General features: G+C 32.9%; 1 protein-coding gene and 1 long non-coding RNA gene across 2 annotated transcripts in view; both read right to left on the reverse strand.

The window, feature by feature from the left end:
- The window catches only part of LOC123563504 (ubiquitin conjugation factor E4 A-like), a 316,583-nt gene that overhangs the window by 263,708 nt on the left and 31,869 nt on the right, over window positions 1-21,006 (reverse strand). The window lies entirely within an intron of this gene.
- LOC123563503 (uncharacterized) lies at window positions 726-12,394 on the reverse strand. Its single transcript, XR_006688832.2, has 3 exons — window positions 12,240-12,394; window positions 6,700-6,825; window positions 726-1,723 (listed from the first exon to the last, which is right to left on the reverse strand). It is a non-coding gene; the product is annotated as an uncharacterized LOC123563503 (long non-coding RNA).

The raw sequence follows: 21,006 nt of genomic DNA on the forward strand, positions 1-21,006 counted from the left end.
TGCCCCTTTTTCGACTTAGAAATTTTTGGTTAAGGTTTTGTATGTAAGCTGGTATCTCAGTACTTACTAATGGGAATGGATTGAAACTTCACATACTTGTTCACTGTCATGATCTGACATGCACTAAGCAAGTCCCGTAACTCTACTTTCTTTTTTTCAAAATTATGCCCCTTTTTCGACTTAGCAGTTTTTGGTTAAAATTTTGTATGTAATCTGATATCTCAGTATCCACTAATTGGATTGGATTGAAACTTCACACACATGTTCACTGTCATGATCTAACATGCACTGTGAAGGTCCCATAACTCTACTTTGCATTTTTACAAAATTATGCCCCTTTGACTTAGCAGTTTTTGGTTAAGTTTTTGTATGTAAGCTGGTATCTCAGTATCCACAAATTGGAAAGGATTGAAACTTCACACACCTGTTCACTGTCATGATATGACATGCAGTACAGAGGTTCAATACCTCTACTTTGCATTTTACAAAATTATGCCCCTTTTTCGACTTTTGTATTCATTCAATTGACAAGGCTGTTGAATAGTCGAGCGTTGCTGTCCTCCGACAGCTCTTGTTTATTGTATTATGAGTATCCAACGTAGCAATGAGAAAACGATAGCATAATTCTTTTTGTTTACTAAATTTCCGTTAATGTTCGTTTCAAAAATGTTAAATGTCAGTTCATTAATGTCTATAAAACGGATGCATAAAAACATTCACGTTAGTCCAGTTTGTTCTTCTCTTTAATCAAAATATCTCAAAATTAGGTACATGAACATATACAATTTATCTAACTAAATTATATTAGTAGGTAAATCTACAACAGTATGACAATTTATTAAAATTTACAGAATTAGAAATTTTCTATATGCGGAAATGTCATCAAAATTATGTTATACTCATAATATCTGGATACACTTTTTAAAAAAAAACTAAGTCCTGAAAAAAGTCAACTACGCTGTCCAATTTTTAGTGTCTATTTTTTTTAAGTTTATCAAAATGAATTGTTCAGTCAAATTCTACATAGCAGAAATAATTAAACCTAATGTACAGAACGATATGAAGTCCGTTTTATCATTATCTATTGATACTAATACACCCTAATTGTGAACTTTCCATTACACAAAAAAAAACGTCGAATTGAAGATTGAAAACGGCTGTCTTGCGAGATAAAAGGCGTCAATAGTAATGTCTATTTCACCAATTTCCTCGACCTATTTTTTTTAAATTTCTTTCTTAATTCTTTATGATGACATCAAATCTGCAGACTCTTAACACAGAGGATGTGCTTTTTGTGTGCATTTTGAAATTCATTTTCCAAATATAATTACATCCCATATACATACGACCATATAAATAGATATCGTCTCCCGCGTTATCTAATTTCTAAAATGTCTAAATATATTTTTTCGTATTTTTAGGTAACATTTTATAACATGTCTCTGTAGATAAGTATTTAACAATTTAATGAGATGTCGTAAAACTGTAAAAGACAGCATGGACACCAGTTGTTTTGCATTCCACTTTTGGTGTATCAAGTTTGTGTTCGCCTTCCCATGGAAGAGAGTTGGACTCCAGTGACTGATGTCCACAACCAATATCCTGCATTGTGCAAGATGATGTCCAGCATGCATACACCTTGCAGCATATCTCGGTGCTTACATCCGTAGTTATATGGTACTTAACCGTTTCCCCTGGAGCTCGTTGTACTTTCGTACTAGAACTAGAAAATAGATTGAAATATCAATCAGAAATTTATTTTGTACGTACGGGTAGTTTGAAATAAAAACATCTCTGATAAATGCTCAAAGAGTGTGGAATGATACAACGCAATATTAAGTACAGACATTGAAAGCAATCTGAGTAAAATAACTACAGGTATCTATAACAATTAATGGAACTTGTGTAAAATAGCTTTGAGCTAGCTTTTGTTACAATAATTATATTTATGTACTCATATGCAGAAACGGTATAATGGTCCGTGGGCCAAGGCAAAAAAAATTGAAAGTCGTAACCCAGAAATTAGGCAAAGGTTGAGCTATATCATGATGTTATACTATCATCCAGGAAACATTTAAGGGTGGATGTCGGTCTGAGCAACATGTCAGTAAAATTTAATGTTGATTTTAAAAACGTTGGTGTCTAATGAACACAATTCAGCATTGCATAGGGATAACACTGATTTGGATGTTGAAAAAGAAATTTATGCGACATTGCCTATGATAAATCTTATTTTTTGATGCCTGAAATAATCAATGATTTACTTTGGTTGTCAAATAATGCTACGTTATATATCATATACCGAATAAAATGTAAAAATTAGGGGTTGATGTACTCCACCCACCACATGTGTACATATACTTACGCGGGGAATCTTCTAATCATTTATAAAGGAATAGAACCATCATGTTTACATTAAAAAAACAAAATGAATGAATAATTGACTAAAAAGTCAGACATCTTTGCACCTTAATGTCATTTGGCCAAACCTGTGGTCCGTGTTTTATTTCCGGGCGATTTGCATACTGACAGACCTATTCTTTGCTAGTGGAGTAGAAATGATGAAAGTATTGCAAAAGCTGATGCAACACTTTCAAGGAATTCCCTATAGGAAACATCAATAGGGAAGCCGATCCATCAATATAAGTCTTTATTCAAGATGACAGCTAGTTCAAATTAATCCGAAAATATTATACATATGAGTTAATGCCACCAAAATTTTCATCTATCGATGACTTTATTAGTCTTCTTTGCTTGATTAAGTCTTTTTAGTAGTCATTATGTACGTAGTAATTAAATGACCCAAAATTAAATTTGTTAAACTACCCAAAAATAGGTTATTTAGTTACACAGCCTATTCAAACTAAGATGGCCACCATTTTCCAAATTTCCAAATAACTGCCTTAACTTCGATCAAACATGTACACATGAAAGAGGTATAGTTCTTCAAAAGTCAAAGCTTTAACAGAAATCACCTGATACTGATTTGAACATTTTACAGAGGATTTTACTGCTCACAAACTGACCACATTTAATCGGTTACACGTACAAATATTGACGAACTACTACTGTTTAATAAATATTCAGTATCATAAAAGAAATCAAATAAGTCTCCAAGGGACTGAAATTTGGTTATTCAGATAAATCTAATACAGGTACTGCCCTGTCATTTTCAAACTGGCCGCCCTAAATAAGTTTGCAAACATACATATAGATAAGATTTAAGTAATCATTGCTTTAATAGATGTCATCTGGTTTTTGTTTGAAAACTACGTTACCAATACGAGCTGAGCTTCTTCTCATGTTTTAATCACGTTAGCGCCATTTTCAAAATGCATACCGTAAAAACCGTTACAATAATATAATTTAAATCTTGCTTTTATTTCTTTAAACCTACACATGTTACTCTCAATTTTCATTCAAAGGATTTTCAATGTAGCTACAATGTAATATTAATTTGTATCAAAATGGCTGCCTGATAGATGTTACATATACATGTGTAACCTAGTAAAATAACGAGAAATGGAGAATCGAACATGTCTTTCTTTTAAAAGTCAGGGGGAAAAGAGCATTGTACAAACATTTGTGTTTTTTAAACATTTGATTTATTAAGTTTATGTTTAAATGCAAATTGCATTTTTCAGTCACAATTCAGCTAAATATTTACGACCTCTTTTTGAAGCCTTAGGACAAAGCCTATCTGATAACACAAACGGAAATGAGCATATACAGTTCTAAACCTAACAAAGCAAGTTATGATATGATACATATATATTGATGTACCTTTTCGTGGTGCTTGAACGTTTTATCTAGTTTGTTTGAAATAGAGATTGTCAGATATATCTCAATGCCAAATCCCTTCAATATCCTTCGACAAAAAACCCCTTTCAATGCGTATGCCTCTGAAATAGTGTCAAACTATTATGACTACATCTATAGTTATGCATTTGCTTGACATTATGAACAGGTAGAGATTCAGAGCTATAAATTGAGCAAGTCCTGGAATCAAGAAGTCGTGTATCGTATCTGTTTGTTGTTTGGTCGTATGAGTAATACTAATTGGGATTGTTGTAATTAATATTTAAAGTAACGTATGTTTCAATCCATTTTAGGATGTAGCTTAATGATATTTCTACGAAATAAAGCACTTAACTAAAGGAGTTTTTACAAACATGTCATCAAGACATCAATGCACCACTGGCGTGTTCTAAACCAATGGTGCAGACTCTATAAGTATATACATATCATATGCATATGTGCATGTATGATGAACTTATTCTGTTACTGATAGCAAAAAGTGACTTCTCGCAACCTCTCACATCAAATGTTAGAGTATACTTCTGTCATATAGTGTATATGGATGTTAAATGTCTCCTTTTGTGTAGTTCTGAAACATACGTTACCGAATTTAGGTAGTTACTAGACTTAATGTTTTAAACACAGTTCCACACCAAGGTAATACGAGATAATCTTTATGTAACAGTTGAAATACATCATCTTTTGAATGAACTAGTTTGTTTGCATTTGTTAATCATTTTAAAAGTAGAATATTGAATTTAAGTAAGAACTCAGAATTGACAATAATGATACCACAACCACAACCACAATATGAACAAGGAGTCTCATCTATGTTTTCGTTAAGGAAATATAAGAGGATTGCGTAGTTCAGTAATTCCGTCATACAGTATAAGTGATATTTGAAAATCATTATGGCCAAAGAAACAGAACTGAAGAAACATGTTTTACCAAAGTTATATTTATTTCACTACCCATGTATGATGTTCTAAAAGTTCAAAATGTGTGGTGTTTATTTACATCAGGAATAACATCAACAACTTTGAACACATAATACATAAACCGAAAATTTCAGTAATGAATACAATCTTAACTTCCATAAATATTAAAACAACGCATTGAAAATATAAAACCCTCTGTCTTACAACCACCAAAGGCAATCCAAACCCAAACACTATCCTAGCTTTAATGATACTTAATATTCTGTGTCATCTTGGTAACGTATGTTTCATAATGTATGTTTCATTTCATCTTTGTAAGGCTGTAAAAACTGACTGAGTAGGTGTTTTGCCATGCCAATAAGCATTTTTATACATAAGCCTGAAATAATAATATACGAAATATGAAATTGAATAGGTGACCTTTTAAACTTAGGTAACGTATATTTTATTCTTAGATACCCTCATGTTCTGTATTTCTATTGAATGAAAGTCAAAAATATTCAGACTGCGCACATACTGTAACCAAGTCTACTGTTAACTATCAATATGCTGTTAGCTATGTTTGAAGCAAAAGCCCTGAAAATTGCTAATCTATGCTATCTTTAAGTGATGCTGAAAGAGGCATCATTGTTTCACTGTAGTTTGTCGACATCCTATGATTAAGAAAAGTAACAGTATTAAGTCCAACAAAATTATAACGGTCATGTGTGCATGTTCAGTAAACATGGTTTATTCAAATTAAAAGCATACAAATGCAATTGTTGGAGTGTTTTCAATGTTGCTAATTCTTCAAGGTGGAAAAATTTGAGTGGCACTGTTACGTAAGTTACATTTTAATGTATCTTTATCAACTAAATATCAAAATTATACAAGTAAGCTTACTTTGACATCTAAAATAGAAGGAAACTATTACCCCAAACCTTTCTGAATGAAACACAAATAGGTTCGATTTATTGAGAAACAGCTTGCGATTTATATGTATTACATTTGTATGCACATTGTCTATAACCTAAGCTGATTGCAAAGTATTATATTTTCACATTAAAATATATAAAATTGTGAATCTTAACACAATTATTTGATGATGTCTTATTAAAAAGTACAGTAATTTTGATAATTTTATGAGTTATTAAAAATGGCGAAAATGTAGCTCGGGTGGGTGGGGTATTTTAACCCCCTAAATTGTGGTAGAAATCGTCAAAATTTGGAATAAATTGTTACAGTGAGCCTTTAATTGATTTAGAACAGTTACATGAGTAAATTGCTAATATCTGAAAGTGAGTATTGAAACAGTCTACTGAAAATTCGTGTGTAACCAATAATACTTTCAAACAGAGAAAATTCCGCAATTTTCATACACATGGTTTACTCAAATGAGCATAATTTTTGTTTGACATACGGTAGAATGCGACATCCGGTCTTAAACAATCCCGGAATGAATGTATTAATGGCTGAAGTAGATGAACCTTTGCCTAATTTCTTGGTTACGAAATCGAAAAACTAGAGGACTTACAGAAACTGGCCCACAGACCATAAGGAATATTGTTTTACCATTATTTTAAAAGTTCATGATCCGTTTTGCCATGTTTACAAGTATGCAAAGATTTGCTTTTTGGCGTTAAGAAACGTTTTCTTACAAATAATCTCACTGTCAATAATTAGAATGTCGATGTCAATAAAACATTTTAACAAATTACTATTATTATTATTATTATTATTATTATTATTATAATTATTACTTCTCAAGCTATTGATAAGGTCGCTGCCTTTGAATCGCTTGCCCCTATTCGCTGTGGGTTCGAAATCTCACTTAAGTTGCAAAATTCTTTTTATGAGAGCTTATGAGAGGCTGGTGGTTCTTCTCTGCATAAAAACAAAAGCAAATTTGATTTGTACCTGTTTGAGTATTCTTTTAAATCATTTCTGTTTTTATTCTTAATATAAATGCAGATCTGATACATACTAGCACGCATCTCCAAAGCTATTTACCGGTGCATGACAACTGGACCCTTCATCAGTTTGTGGTGGCGCTGCCGAAGCAAGAGCAAGAAGAACCATAACAAGCATAACTGACGTCATCATCATCTACCTGTAAATGAATCGGATATTCTCATATGACTGTCATGTTCCTTCTGTAACATTTCTTTTGTAATTTGTATAAACAATTTTATATTAGTATATTTTGTATAAAACAATATGTTACCAACTGATATTGATAGAAGTTATTTTATCACCGGCCTCGTAGCTAAATAGGGAGAGTTCGATACCTTGCCGAGGCATATGTTCTCCGTGATGATTGTGTCTGAAATCATTCGTCCTCCACCTTTGATTTATCTGAATAAGTTGGCAGTTACTTGCAGAGAACAAGTAAGTACTGGTATAGAATACGGCAACCAAACACATAAACAGAAAAATGGTTGTTCTTTCAGTGTGGGGAATCACGTGACCCAAAATGGTACGGAACACGAAATCAACATGGCGGATTTTTGACTTTTTTACCAATTTTCAAAGGTAAGTAAAAACTACAGCATCTATTTCGCTCGTTTTATAGCGCAGTCTATGCGCATTTTAATGCTCTTTCCAGCGATGTATGTGTCTTGTCTACGTTCTATCTAGTTTCTGAGTTACCTTCGAGGTTTTGACCGAAGCGATGATAATTTTCTGTAAAAACGCAATGGTACGATACACGTAATTACACTTTGCACACAAAAATCTATGTAATTTGCAGCATCTCGAACTTGTTTCAATCTGTAACTGTTAGATCTTTATCATAGAGTAACTATGCACAGTGTTTGTTTATGATTTTTCGCGAATTCTTGCGAAAATTCGACACACTATTAAAATGGTACGTGACACTTGCTATGATACGCAACACGTACTAACTGTTGGCAGTCTGATACGCAACACGTGCATGTGCCACCAACGGCGATTTAACTTCAAATTTGCGTCATAATTTATCTATTAACTATTTCAAACGTGGTTTTCAGTTTTTAAGATCGTTCGGAAGCACTGCAATCATTATTTATGTTTAAAAAGGTCAGCACGCTAAGACTTTCATGTTTCAAAATTACAAAAAATTTTCATTTTATTTCAGAATGGGCATTTTTTAATTTGTTTACTTTCTTTTCAGACATGGCCAAACCAAAGAACAAACGGATTTGGGGACCTTGGGAAAAAAAAGTGGATAGAAGCAAACAAAAAACGTCAGTTTAAAGTAATTTTCCCAATTCCCCGAAACCCGTCAAAAAAATCACAGCGGAAAACAAACAAAAAGGCTGCTTCGCCATCTAAACCCCACTGTACAAATCTCCCCAGCAAAAAAAAATAAAGGAATTTGGTAAATTTTTACAAAAAACCCAAAAAAAGGTCTTCAAGATCACTTTTGGACATGTAGAGGAAACAGTGATACCAGAGACAATGTAGAACATTTTTAAAAACACTGAATTACTGTGTGAAGAAATTTTGAAAAAATCACTGTTCGATCGCAAGCAGAAATAAATTCCTGTGAAAAAAAAACAGGTAATTTTTAGTCTTTTAAAGGAACGAGTTCAGAAAGGAGCTCTGTGTATTAAGGGGAGAAGGCTAGGACGAAGAATCTAAAATGTCCGATGAAGTGTGGGCGGGCTTAAAAAGTGCTATGAAGGAAAAAAGAAATAGTTCGTTTCGATTAAATCCCGAAAAAAAAAAGGAAGATGATATAAAAAATTGGAGAAAAGAAAAATTTTTGGAAATTAAATTGTGAAAAGGTGTGAATTTTTACACTAATTAGCGAGGAATTTAATACAAATGGGAAGTGTTTAGATCTGAGTAAAAGAAAAAAACCGGGGGTTTTTAATAGTAATGGTTGGGAAAATTTGAAAATTTCAGTAAAAATGTGAAAACAGTGTGATTAAAATCAGGGGGAAAATTTTTATGAAAAAGGATTTTGCAGGCCCCTAGTGAAACCTTAAAATTTTAAGTTTTTAAAATTTAGAGAAACCCTTTTCCCCCCCCCCTTTTTAATCTTCTGAAAAAAACCTTTAAACGCCAAATGCCTGTAATTTTATCAAAAAAATATATTTTTTTTCCCGACTGCTTGCCGTCCCTTTTTAAAGCAGTAAATGGTTTTATACTGTATTTCCTCCCCACCCCATTTTTAAAGTGTTGTTTTTAGGAGACTGTTGTGTATCTTTCTTTTGAGTTTTTCGAATGCTTTGTTTTCCCCAGAAAAAAATGTGTTTTTTGCGTAGGTTACGACCAGGGGTTTTTCCCATGTTTCGCTAAGGTCCCATGGAGCTGAAGTTGAAAGTTGGGAATGATGTTTACACTTTGGAAAACGTGGACGGGGTTTTGGTGAAGATACGATTTGGGCAAAGTTGTGTGAACTAAAATTTTTAAAAACGGAACCAAACAAAATGGTGATATGTGTGCGTGAAAGTGGTTTACCCAAATTAAGTTAGGTTGTATATAAATCTAAGTTTAATTTAAAAACGTTTGAGATTTTTCAAAATCCCTATTTCTGATATTGGTTTTGGTGGGGGTTCATATTAAATTACTTTTTTTTTTTTTTTTTTCCTAAAATTATTATGTATTTTCAACGGTTTCCCGACAAAATTTAGCCTTTTTATCTTTATTTTTTAAATTTTTTTACTTTTAAAAGGCCTTTTTTTTCCATAGATGGAGTTTTAAAAACCTTTTTATTTTTGTTCGGCCTGCTAGGAGGCCTGCATTTGTGATTAAATTGACTCTGAAGGGGGAATAGAAAGCTCAATGACATTGAGAAAAGAATTTTTTAAGGGCAGTGTTTTCTTTGATTTTTTTTTTTTTTTATTGCTGGAAGCTTTCTGTATAGATTCTGTATAGTAAAGAAAATGAGCTTTGATAGCTTTTTTTTCCCGGGCAATTGAAAAAAAAAGATACGTTCTTTTTTTTTTTTTTTTTCACATGTTTTTTTTGACTAATTTTTTTTTAATTTGTTTTTTTGATTTAAGAAATAACCCAAACTGGGTTTTTTTCAAGTTTTTATCCTGTTTTAAATTTTTAAAAGTTTGGGGTTTATGTTATACCCCACTAAAACCCCGCTTTTTTAAAAAAATGAGAAAATGGGTAATTTGGTTCTTGTGTGGTTTTCAAGCCTTTTCCGCCCAAGTATTAAATTTTTTTAAAGGACAATTTAAACCCCCAAAAAAAAGTCAGTTTTAAATTATTTAAAATTATTTATTAATTGTTTTTCTTTTTTAAAGTATTTATTAAAATCTTTTTACCCCGCTCCTTTTTTAAACACACTTTAACCACAATTAAAAAATTTCTTGGCCCAAAATTTAAAATGTTAAATATTTTTAAAACTGTTTACTACGGTTTTAAAAATAAACTAGAAACAACGTCAAAAGGTGTTTTTGTCCAATTTAAAAACCCTTTAAATAGTAAACCAAAAAAATAAAAACGCGGTAGAGTTTATAAACAATTTTTAGTACCCAAGACGTTTATTTGCTCCCAAAAAAATGCCAGATCATGGGGTTGAAAAACTACCCCCTTGGCCGACCCCTATTTTGTAGCCATTTTCGTTTGTCATCCCCCCAATAAAACAATGTACTTAAAAAATACCCCTTCGCAAAAATGGGGGGGTGGGGGAATTTTTAAACGTGTCCCATCAAAGGCTTTTTTTTGTATGATGTTTTATGTCTCGGGTGTCCATAAGTTAAGTCTGTCGGGGGGGGGTTTTGCAGTTGTTGGCCGGGCCGGGGGGGTAGGTTTTCCGACCCATATACAAATGTTTGTTGTTTTTTTTTTATGTATAAAAAAAAAAAAAACGTTTTCTGTTAAAGGTTTTATGAAAAAAAAATATCGAAACCCTCGACTAAAAAAGTCAGAAGGTTTTGTAAATTTATTTGGTTAATAATTGTTTAAATTTTGATGATGTTATTTGTTTTTAAGTTATGAACCTAGAAATCGGTTCGGCAAAAGTTTTTCAAAAATGTTTAGGGTGATGCCAGCTAGATTGCTTAATTTCGTTTCTTCCCTATTTTTGATCCGCTCAAAAAAGAATAAACCCTCTCCAAAATTGCCAGCCCAAATTTCCAAAAATCTTGTTTTGTTCGGTTCTTTTGTTTTTTTAGTGCACCCAAACCCAAAAAAAACTTCCATCCACGAAACAAAATGCTTTGTTTACTGGGGTTTTTTTTTTTGCCCTTTTTAGAAAAATTTTTTCATTCTTCTTAAATCATCTTCCTCTTACAAACGTGAAAATTTTGACTTTAAAATTTCATATTCCTTCATCAGACATAACGGGGACTACATTGTCTGTCATGCGCTTTCACATTGCAATCGGGGGGTTTTAAAAAGGCTCAAATCGTCTTCTTTGTTTTCGGTGTTTCCCCGAGGGATCTACTTTCCAGATTTTTTTACATTCACTTTTTTCCCTCTAAGGTCCAAAAAGTGATTTTGAAGACTTTAACTTCAACGGGGTTTATTGTATGTTTTTTTTTTTGGAAAAGGGGCAGGTGACCTAAATGATTTTTTTTATTTTTTGTGGAAAAAATTTGTAGGGGTTCAGAGGTTTTTAAAGCAGTCTTTTGTTGTTTTCTGTGGTGATTTCCTGGTGCATTGCGGAAATTTTGAAGTTTTTTGTATTGATATTCTGTTTTGCTTTTTTTATCCATTTCTTTTTCCCAAGTTCGACTCTTTCCCCTTTAGGTTTTGGCCATGTCTGTAGAAGAAAGTTTTTAATTTTAGAAAATAAAAAACCCCGGGCCATTTTTAAAATGGGGTTTTTTTTTTATGTAATTTTGAAAACTGAAGTCTTAGCGTGTGACCTTTTTAAAAATAAAAATGATTGTTGCTTCGAACACTTTAAAAAAAAACCACGTTTAAAATATTAAAAAATTAATTTCCCCAAAATTTAATTGAACCCTTTTTGGGAAGCAATTTTTTTTAATTTTGCCAAAAAGGGTGTTGGTTTTGTCACGTACCCTTCAAAAGTTTGTCGTTTTTTGCAAGAATTCGGAAAAAAAAATAAAGAAAAAACACTTTTTTGGGAGGTTACTATATGAAAAGTTTTTAACAGTTACAGATTGAAAAAAAGTACGAAAAGCTGCAAATTACATAGATTTTTGTGTGCAAAGAGTAAGTCGGTTGTACCTTTGCGTTTTTAAGAAAAATTATATTGGTTGGGGCAAAACCTGGAAGGTAACTCAGAAATGGAAAAGTAGAAAAGACTCATTGCTGGAAAGGCATTAAATGGCATAGATGCGCTATAACAAGAGTAAATAGATGGTGTTGAAATTACCCTTTGAAAATTTGGGTTTTAAAAAAAGTAAAAAAAAAACCGCCATGGGGGAATTTCTGTTCCCTTTTCCTTTTTTGGGTAAAAGTGATTCCCCACACTTTTTTTTTTAAAAAAGTAAATGTTTATTGTAAATAAACAAAACAAGAATATGAATTTGGTTTTATTGGCGTTTTTTTTAAAAAATCATTTTTTAGGCAAGAAAAATTGTTAGATTATGAAATCTTAGTTCAAAATGTTACCTTATTATGGTGAAAACAATAAATATCCACGTGTGCTATGTGTTAAAACTTTTTCCCTTTAGCTTATGACAGTATCGTCCCCCGCTTATATAGACATCTGGACAGGATTCAGACCTCGAAAAGAAATGTTCACAATCAGATACAATGCCAGACTCGTGCAAACGGACGATTAATTTCAACATTTTTACTAAAATAATTTATTAGTATGTTTTCATACTGTACAAAATTGCTGCAATCGTATGCTGCCTCTAGATAATACTGAAATATGTTGTGTGTGTGTTTTTTTTTTTCGACAATTCGTTGATTTAAACTAATATTTACTTATATAATGTTTGGTATGCGTGCAAATATATAAAATGAACTGAATTTAGAGATTCTGATTTTGTTATATTTCATCCTCAAGAAAACCAAATCAATTGTCAACATACGCCACCCAGGTGATTTTATAAACATTTGTCTGTCAGTTTATTTCTGGTGTTGTAGTGTATACTATATACTGGTCATGGTAAGTACAAAACAAAAAGTATTGCAACATTTTCTTAGCTACAAATCTATTGTTCAGCAGACATCACACAAAAATCAATTTTGCAAGAAGCTTAAAAATGTGTGTAGCATAAATAAATGTCTCGCGAATAGTTCTGAATTTACCATATTTCTAGCCAAATTGCGCATCGTCCTTGTTTTGCTGAATTACGCATCTATGCTGTTATTATTTATGTTGTTTACAGTTCTTAGTACCATGTTGTGACTAGTACTCTGTCTTGTTTCCTTAAAACGTGTCCTTCTTACGTTGTTTTCGTTCTTTTTTTTTAAATTTAATTTGAAATGCCAGGTGTCTTTTTGTGGTAAATTGATAACCTAAAGGCAAAACATGCAAGTATTAATGACTGTTGTGTAAAACCAATTAATATTGTATACTTTATTCACATGCTGATAAAGTGTTGCGGCACATGTATTAGAAAATGCTGAAATTAGTTACTGCCACTAGTACAAGTGTGGCATGTGATGAAACAATTTAGATCGTTAATCATACTTTCCATGTTTAAGTTTTCCATTTATGGTTTCTTTTCTCACGTTCACATGTGAAATTAATGAAAACAGTTTTAATTAATGTCTGTTGCCAGTCAGGAACTTTCAAATTCATATTTAGTGCTTACGTTTTTATGTTGAGTTGAATATCCTTTTCTGTCTCAGAGATTACAATTGAAACCTGACATTACCTTCACGGGAGCTGTTGGTCTGTTTTGGAAATAATCAGCTGGAATAGTTCGAATAATTTATATATAACATATGCATGTAAGGTGTCTTTTTTCATTTGTTTTATCTTCATACTTATACGACAACAAAGTTTATTTGCAAATATCGTCAATAGCTTGCCTTTGGTTAATAAACAGGAAAGACATGACGAGAAAGTTGGTTACTTATTCCTTATTCCTTATTCCTTTTTCGAATAAGGAATAAATAACTAGGTACTTTTTGTTACTTATTCCTTATTCAAATGCGAATAAGTAACAGACACATTAACACCAGATAAAGTCTCATCTCCTACAAAAATGTGTTCTGAACACATCTCATATCTATTTCGCCAAGCAATGATAAAAGTCGAATAAGGAATAAGTAACTGGATTCATTTTTGTTACTTATTCCTTATTCAAACGCGAATAAGTAACACACAAATTAATACCATATAAAGTCTCATCTCGTTCACCATTTCTTCAAAATGATTTAATTATTCACTATAAGACCTACAAAACGTGTTGTGAACACATGTCATATCGTTTTCGCCGAGAACTGATATACGTCGAATAAGGAATAAGTAACTGGATTCATTTTGTTACTTATTCCTTATTCAAACGCGAATAAGTAACAGACAAATTAACAACAAAAAAGTCTCATCGCGTTCACTATTTCGTCAACATGATTTAATTACTCACTATAAGACCTATAAAACGTGTTCTGAACACATGCCATGTCTTTTTTCGCCTAGAAATATTAAAAGTCAATTAAGGAATAAGTAACTAGTTTCATTTTGTTACTTATTCCTTATTCCTTATTTAAACGTGAATAAGTAACAGAGAAATAAACACCAGATTAAGTCTCATCACGTTCACCATTTTTTACAATATGTTTTAGTAACACACTTTTCAACTTACAAAACGTGTTCTGAACACATGATATTTTTCTTTCATCAGAAAATTGCAGAAGTCGAATAATTAGAACTGGAAAAGTAAAAGATGAATAAAAAAGATAACACCTCATCTCGTTCATCATTTCTTCAACTTGATTTTATTACTCACTATAACACCTACAAAACGTGTTCTGAACACGTGTCATATCGTTTTCGCCGAGAACTGATATACGTCGAATAAGGAATAAGTAACTGGATTCGTTTTGTTGCTTATTCTTTATTCAAACGCGAATAAGTAACAGACAAATTTACAACAAAATAAAGTGTCTTCGTGTTCACTTTTTCTACAGCATGATTTAATTATTCACTTTAAGACCTACTCACATGTCATATTGTTTTCTCCGAGAAATGAAAAAACTCGAATAAGGAATAAGTAACTGGCGTTATTTTGTTACTTATTCCTTATACAAAAATGAATCCAGTTACTTGTTTCTTATTCGACTTTTATCTTTGCTTGGCGAAATAGATATGAGATGCGTTCAGAACACGTTTTTGTAGGAGATGAGACTTTATCTGGTGTTAATGTGTCTGTTACTTATTCGCATTTGAATAAGGAATAAGTAACAAAAAGTACCTAGTTACTTATTCCTTATTCGAAAAAGGAATAAGGAATAAGTAACCAACTTTCTCGTCATAGGAAAGACATATATTACAACAATGATGTGCGTATACATAACATGGCTTATTCTTGAAATTTAAACAGAGTGAATATATACCATCAAATATTTTAGTCATCAAGATGACAATATAATGTAAGCCTCTTTCGTGTATTTACAAATAAGCATCAAATAATTTTTGCCACGGGATGCGTGACGTGCATTACGCGATGTTACATCACTGTGAATGATTTTAGGTAGTTACAAAATGTAAGAATTAAGCTCATCGGAGGCCCACCAGAGACCCGCATCATATCTTCTTATGCAATTCAGTAGTCTTTACTTACATGTGATCGGCTAGCTTGGTTGGAATCTAATTGCAAGTTATCACAAATAATAGCTCTTTACGTGTAAATATTAATGTATATCTTATTTGTAACGTTGAGAATAAGGTAAATGATTTATAGACAGTCTTACCAAACGTTAAAAAAATATGAAAAAATATATTGGAAGTGGATATTTTACTTCGTATTAACAATACGCCGAGAAAGTTTGGTGAATACTGTCAGCACCTACAGTAAAAGAAAAAAGAAATTTTGTCCCTGCATTGACTTGAAATGTAGTATCATTGGTCAAGTAAGACTAGGTAGTGTTAAGCAATAATAACCAATAAATTAGAAGAAACAATCGAAATGCCCGAGATCAAAATGGTGGAGTTGGGATTATTTTCACCAAATCTTCGTCATTTCACTATAAATGATTTTACTTACGTTGATTCATACAAAATACATTTCATATTTTTTCCAGTCATGTTTTCGATTAAACCTTTGGAAATAAAACAGTTATGTTGGCTAATTTCTGCCATGTCACGTTGACGTGTTGGCGAGGCGAAAAGACGACAACATGAAAACACGAAAACACGAAATCACGACACATTTTACACGAAAACACGACATATTTATTCGCCGAGTTTTCGTGTTGGCGGCTTTGAATATGTCGTGTTGGCGCTCTTTATTTGTCGTGGTATCGTGTTGTCGTGACTTCGCCCCGACGACATGAAAACACGAGAAATACAGTATTATATATTTGTCGAATTTTAATGTTTTCGTTTTGGCCTCTTCCGTTAGACATGCCCACAACAATTACTGAACTGAACACAACCTAACTCCATACAAAAAGTATGTCAAAACAACCAGAAAATATATGTTTAAGGAGAGAGATTGACCTATATTATACGTATATACAACAAAATATGGACTGACGAAAATCGGAAATAAAACTTATTACTTCTGCCTATTTACTATACTATCAGCATGATTTACACTGCTTTATTTAGGTAATACACCTAAGAAATGCAATCAGTACAAAATTATAAGCGAACATGTATCCTGCATTTCTCTGAACTGTAGATGTGTTGTGAACAAAGATGATTTTTGGGCCAATACCTCAGGGATGAGAAAATATATTTCGCTTTTTTTTGACTGAAACTTGGTACTTAAACGAGAAGCAACATCAGTTTGAAACTTTTGATTTAAACCACACTGGTTACAAATTAAGCGTTTCTTTTTGAGAAAAAAAATGTGGTGGTGTTGCAAATCTTAAATGGATCATTTCAATTTGCAGATTCGCAGTGACAACTGTGCTATTGTGATGCCGATGGGTATTATTGAATGTTTTAATTCTGCGGTACCATGGAATTACTTATTATGTCCAAATGATAAAACACAGTTCCAGATTATCTTCTTTATTTTTCTTCGGTGGAGAACCACACAGTCAACAAATAACAATTTTCACACGGTTATCCGTAGTATATAATAATTAGAAAAAAGATTTAAATATTAACAATTCTAGTGTTCTAGTGGAAAACCACGATGTTTCTACTTGGAAATCCAAATCTATTCTTCAAAAATCTGCTGACTTGAAAATATATTCGCTCTCAACATATAATAACTGACCAATGAAAATGACCCTTATTGTGACTGTAATTAACAGTATAAACCGATCAAATTCAAAAAAGCGTACATGGTAATAAAATTACAAGTATTTAAAATATTAACAAGTTTTGACAGCAATCAACACATTATCAGTTAGGAAGTCTTAACATTTAAATTATCCAGACGATCACAAAGATCTTATCATAGATACGTTTGAAGCCTTTAAGCACATTCTGGACTATCAAATACCAAAGTGCATAAATGTGTCAAAGCTGAGACAACAATAAAGTTTTGACATCTGTCATAAAAACAAAGAATTGAAAGAATTGCAACTTATACATAATTAAAAATATTTACATTTTTTTTCGTTGATCTGGTCTTTTACAAAAGTTATTAAATTTCTGTATTGAATCTTCATTGTATACTTTTTTATTCAGATTATTTTTTTACAAAAGAATTATACCGATTTTCAGCTGCACAACACTATCACTGACTTCAATAACTCCCAGGTAGATATGAGCCTGGAACAACATGTTGATTTCAGTTCTCATACTACAGGAGGCATAGCTTGGATCTAGTCATAACTGAGTCACTTAATGGTTTTCATGTAGAGAAATATAAGCCTGGACCATTTTTATCTAATTACTGCGTTGTTAAAGTTCTCCTAGATGCTAGAAAAGAGGCTATTACTAGTAGGAGCCTATAATTTAGAAAATTAAAAAATCTGAAGGAATCTGAATTTTCCGGTGACCTTAGAGCAATAAAAGTCGATTCAGAGAATATCAACAAGTTTGTGAATGAGTTTGAATCGGAAACAGAAGATGTCCTGAATAAGAACGCTCCTCTAAAAGAGAAAACTATAATTTAGAGAGCACCCAAACCGTAGTTCAATGAAAATTTGCAACACTTAAAACAAAACAAGTTCGAAATTCTGAGCGTACATGAAGGCGTTACGGTAAAACAGTTCAGTCTGAGTCGTTTAAAGCAGTAAGAAACGAATACAATTTTGAAATCAAACGTCAAAAAAGAAACACAGTGAAAAGATAGATAACGCTAAAGGGGATTCCAAGACTTCGTATGGATTAGTGTCTGAACTAATTGGTACTAAATCTGAAAATCCATTGCCTCAAGGATAGTCTAATAATTCATTCGTAGAAAAATTTGTAGACTTTTTCATTGCAAAATCTCACAAATACGCCATTCCCTAAATGAATACCAAAACTTTGAACCTCAAATAAGTGATGTACAAACTTAAGACAATTTTAATGAATAGACCCAAGATGAAGTGAAAACACTCATCAGTGAATTGAATACTTTGTCTTTTTTTAGCTAGATATTTTGCCAGCACGTATTCTGAAATCACACGTAGACGAATTTCTCCTTAGTATCACTGGATTGGCGAATCTCTCATTGCAACAAGGTGTTTTTCCTGTGAAATACAAACAAGCTATTATTAGACCTCTGCTAAAAAAGTAACAGGTCTTTACATAGAGCTTTCCAACTATCATCCTGTGAGTAACTTATCATTTCTGTTAAAACTTATTGAGAAAGCTGTTCTCTAAAGATAAAACGAACAGTCTTTTGCCTAAGAACCAGTCTGCATATAATAAATATCACTCCTGTGGATCTGCGCTACTTCGGTTGGTTTATGATCTTCTTAGTGGTATGGAGAAACAGGAAGTCACGGCCCTAATTGCAATTGTGAAATAGATCTTCAATGGGTAGACTCCTACTTAAGGCCTCGCACTTGTAAGGTCAACAATGCATACTCATCAGACCGCCAGATTAAATGCAGTGTGCCAAAAGGCAGTGGCCTTGGTCCATGGCTCTATCTCACCTACGCTGGAACTCTTTTTGATGTCATTCCCAAAGTGCGACACACGACAACTCAACGCGACACACGACATGACACACGACATTCAACATGACACACGACACGACACACGACATTCGACGCGACACACAACACGACACTCTACAATGAACAACGACACTCAATACTGCAATAGTTTTGCTAACACCTAGCGCGACAATGAGAAGTTCAAATGTTAAAATGTCGTTTGTCGTTGTACATTGTCGTCCGTCGCGTTGCAATGTCGTGCGTTGTGACATGTGTCGCGTTCAAAGGGCGACACACGACATTCAATATGGCACTAATCAGATTCCGTAGATTTCGTCTCAAGACAATTTAGTGCGTTTATCAAGACGACTAAGTGCGTTTGTCAAGACGATTTAGAGCATTTATCAATACAATTTAGTGCGTTTATCAAAACGATTAAGAGCATTCATTAAGATGATCACCTGTAGGTACATTTATCAAGACAATTTTAGTCCAATTATGAGGATGATCTAGTGCAGTCATAAAGACAATTTAGGTCGGTTTTTTTTCACGACGATTTAGTGCTTTCATTAAGACGATTTAGTGCGTTTATTAAGACGATCGAGTCTAATTATCAAGACGATTTAGTCCAATCATCAAGACAATTTAGTGCGTTTATCAAGACGACTTAGTATGTTTTTAAAGACAATTGGGGCGTTTATCAGACAATTTAGTGCATTCATCTAGAAAATTTAGTCGAATCATCAAGATGATTGAGTGCAGTCATCATATAGCAAATAAAAACTTTCGTCCCAAATCTGCTTCCGCAGAATCACTAGCGGTCGGAGATCCCGGACGATTCGCAGTTATAATCATTGACTGGATGAATAGAAACAAACTGAAAATGAACACTTCAAAAACAGACTTTTGTACGTTTGGTAGCAGACCTCAATTAAACAAATGTTTTACAAATTCGATTAATATTGCTGGTGATGATATCAAACGTGAAAGCACGATGAGATATCTTGGTGCATTTCTTGATGAAAATTTGACATCATCATGTCCTAGTAAATCGCAAATGCCGTATAACCATGTTGAATTACTTACGAACTAAGAACATCCGAAAATATTTATCCAAAGCAGCCGATGAAATTTTAGTTTAATCTCAATTTATTGCACATTTAGATTGCTGCAATGTCACACTGTATGCGGATATAGTTGACAGTGAAGTGCGTAAGATGCAACGTATTCAAAACATGTGTGCAAAACTTGTCCTTAACAGGAGAAAAGTTGACAGGATCAAACAAGCATTGTATGACTTACATTTGTTGCCGGTGAAAGCAATGACTGAGTTCAAGATACTTTCCTTCATGTATAGCTGTCACGTTGGAAGAGCACCTTTGTATTTAACAGAACTGCTTTTAGGCAAGGTTTGAGAACGTCAGAAAAATCGGAATGTAGTTCCATTCAAGTGAAAGATGTTTCTGTACAATTGGCCCAATACTGTGAAATAAACTGTCGTTAGCAAAACGCAAAAGTAAATTACCTGAAACATTAAAAAAAATCTTAAGACACTGTATTTCAGGGTCTCCATGGCATTGTTTTCATCTTATTGATTATTGTTTTATATGCGATTACAGCAGGTGTTAGTTTTTAATTTTATGTGAGTTTTTTTTTTAAATTTTATCATTATTATTTTAGGGTCAATTAATGTACCATGCCATTGAATATGTCATTGTATAGAAATGTGCATTTAATCAAATAAATCAGTTTCAGTTTCATGAGTACATTCAAATGTTAAAATGTTGTGTGTCGTTGTACATTGTCGTCCGTCGCGTTGAATGTCGTGCGTCGTGTCGTGTGTCGCGTTGATTGTCGTGTGTCACCCTCAATAAATTACTTCGACATACGACAATTTTGCGACATTTGCGCGATATAATGTCGAGTGTCGTTGTACATTATCATGTTTCGCGTTGAATGCCGTGTGCCTCGTTCTTAGTGCGACACACGACAACTCAAAACGACATACGACATGACACAAGACATTCAACATGACACACGACACGACACACGACACAAAGAAAATGGAAATAAGAGATGACTGCAGGGAAGTACTGTGTACTTTATAGTACTTAGTATTTCAAGTGCTATGCTAAGTAAATAGTGTTCAATAAGAGGACCCGTCCGTGTCAATGCAACATTCCCCAGGTGCTTCCATCAATCTATTCAA

The sequence above is a fragment of the Mercenaria mercenaria genome, chromosome 2 (genome assembly GCF_021730395.1).
Source record: "Mercenaria mercenaria strain notata chromosome 2, MADL_Memer_1, whole genome shotgun sequence".
NCBI classification, from domain to species: Eukaryota; Metazoa; Mollusca; class Bivalvia; order Venerida; family Veneridae; genus Mercenaria; species Mercenaria mercenaria.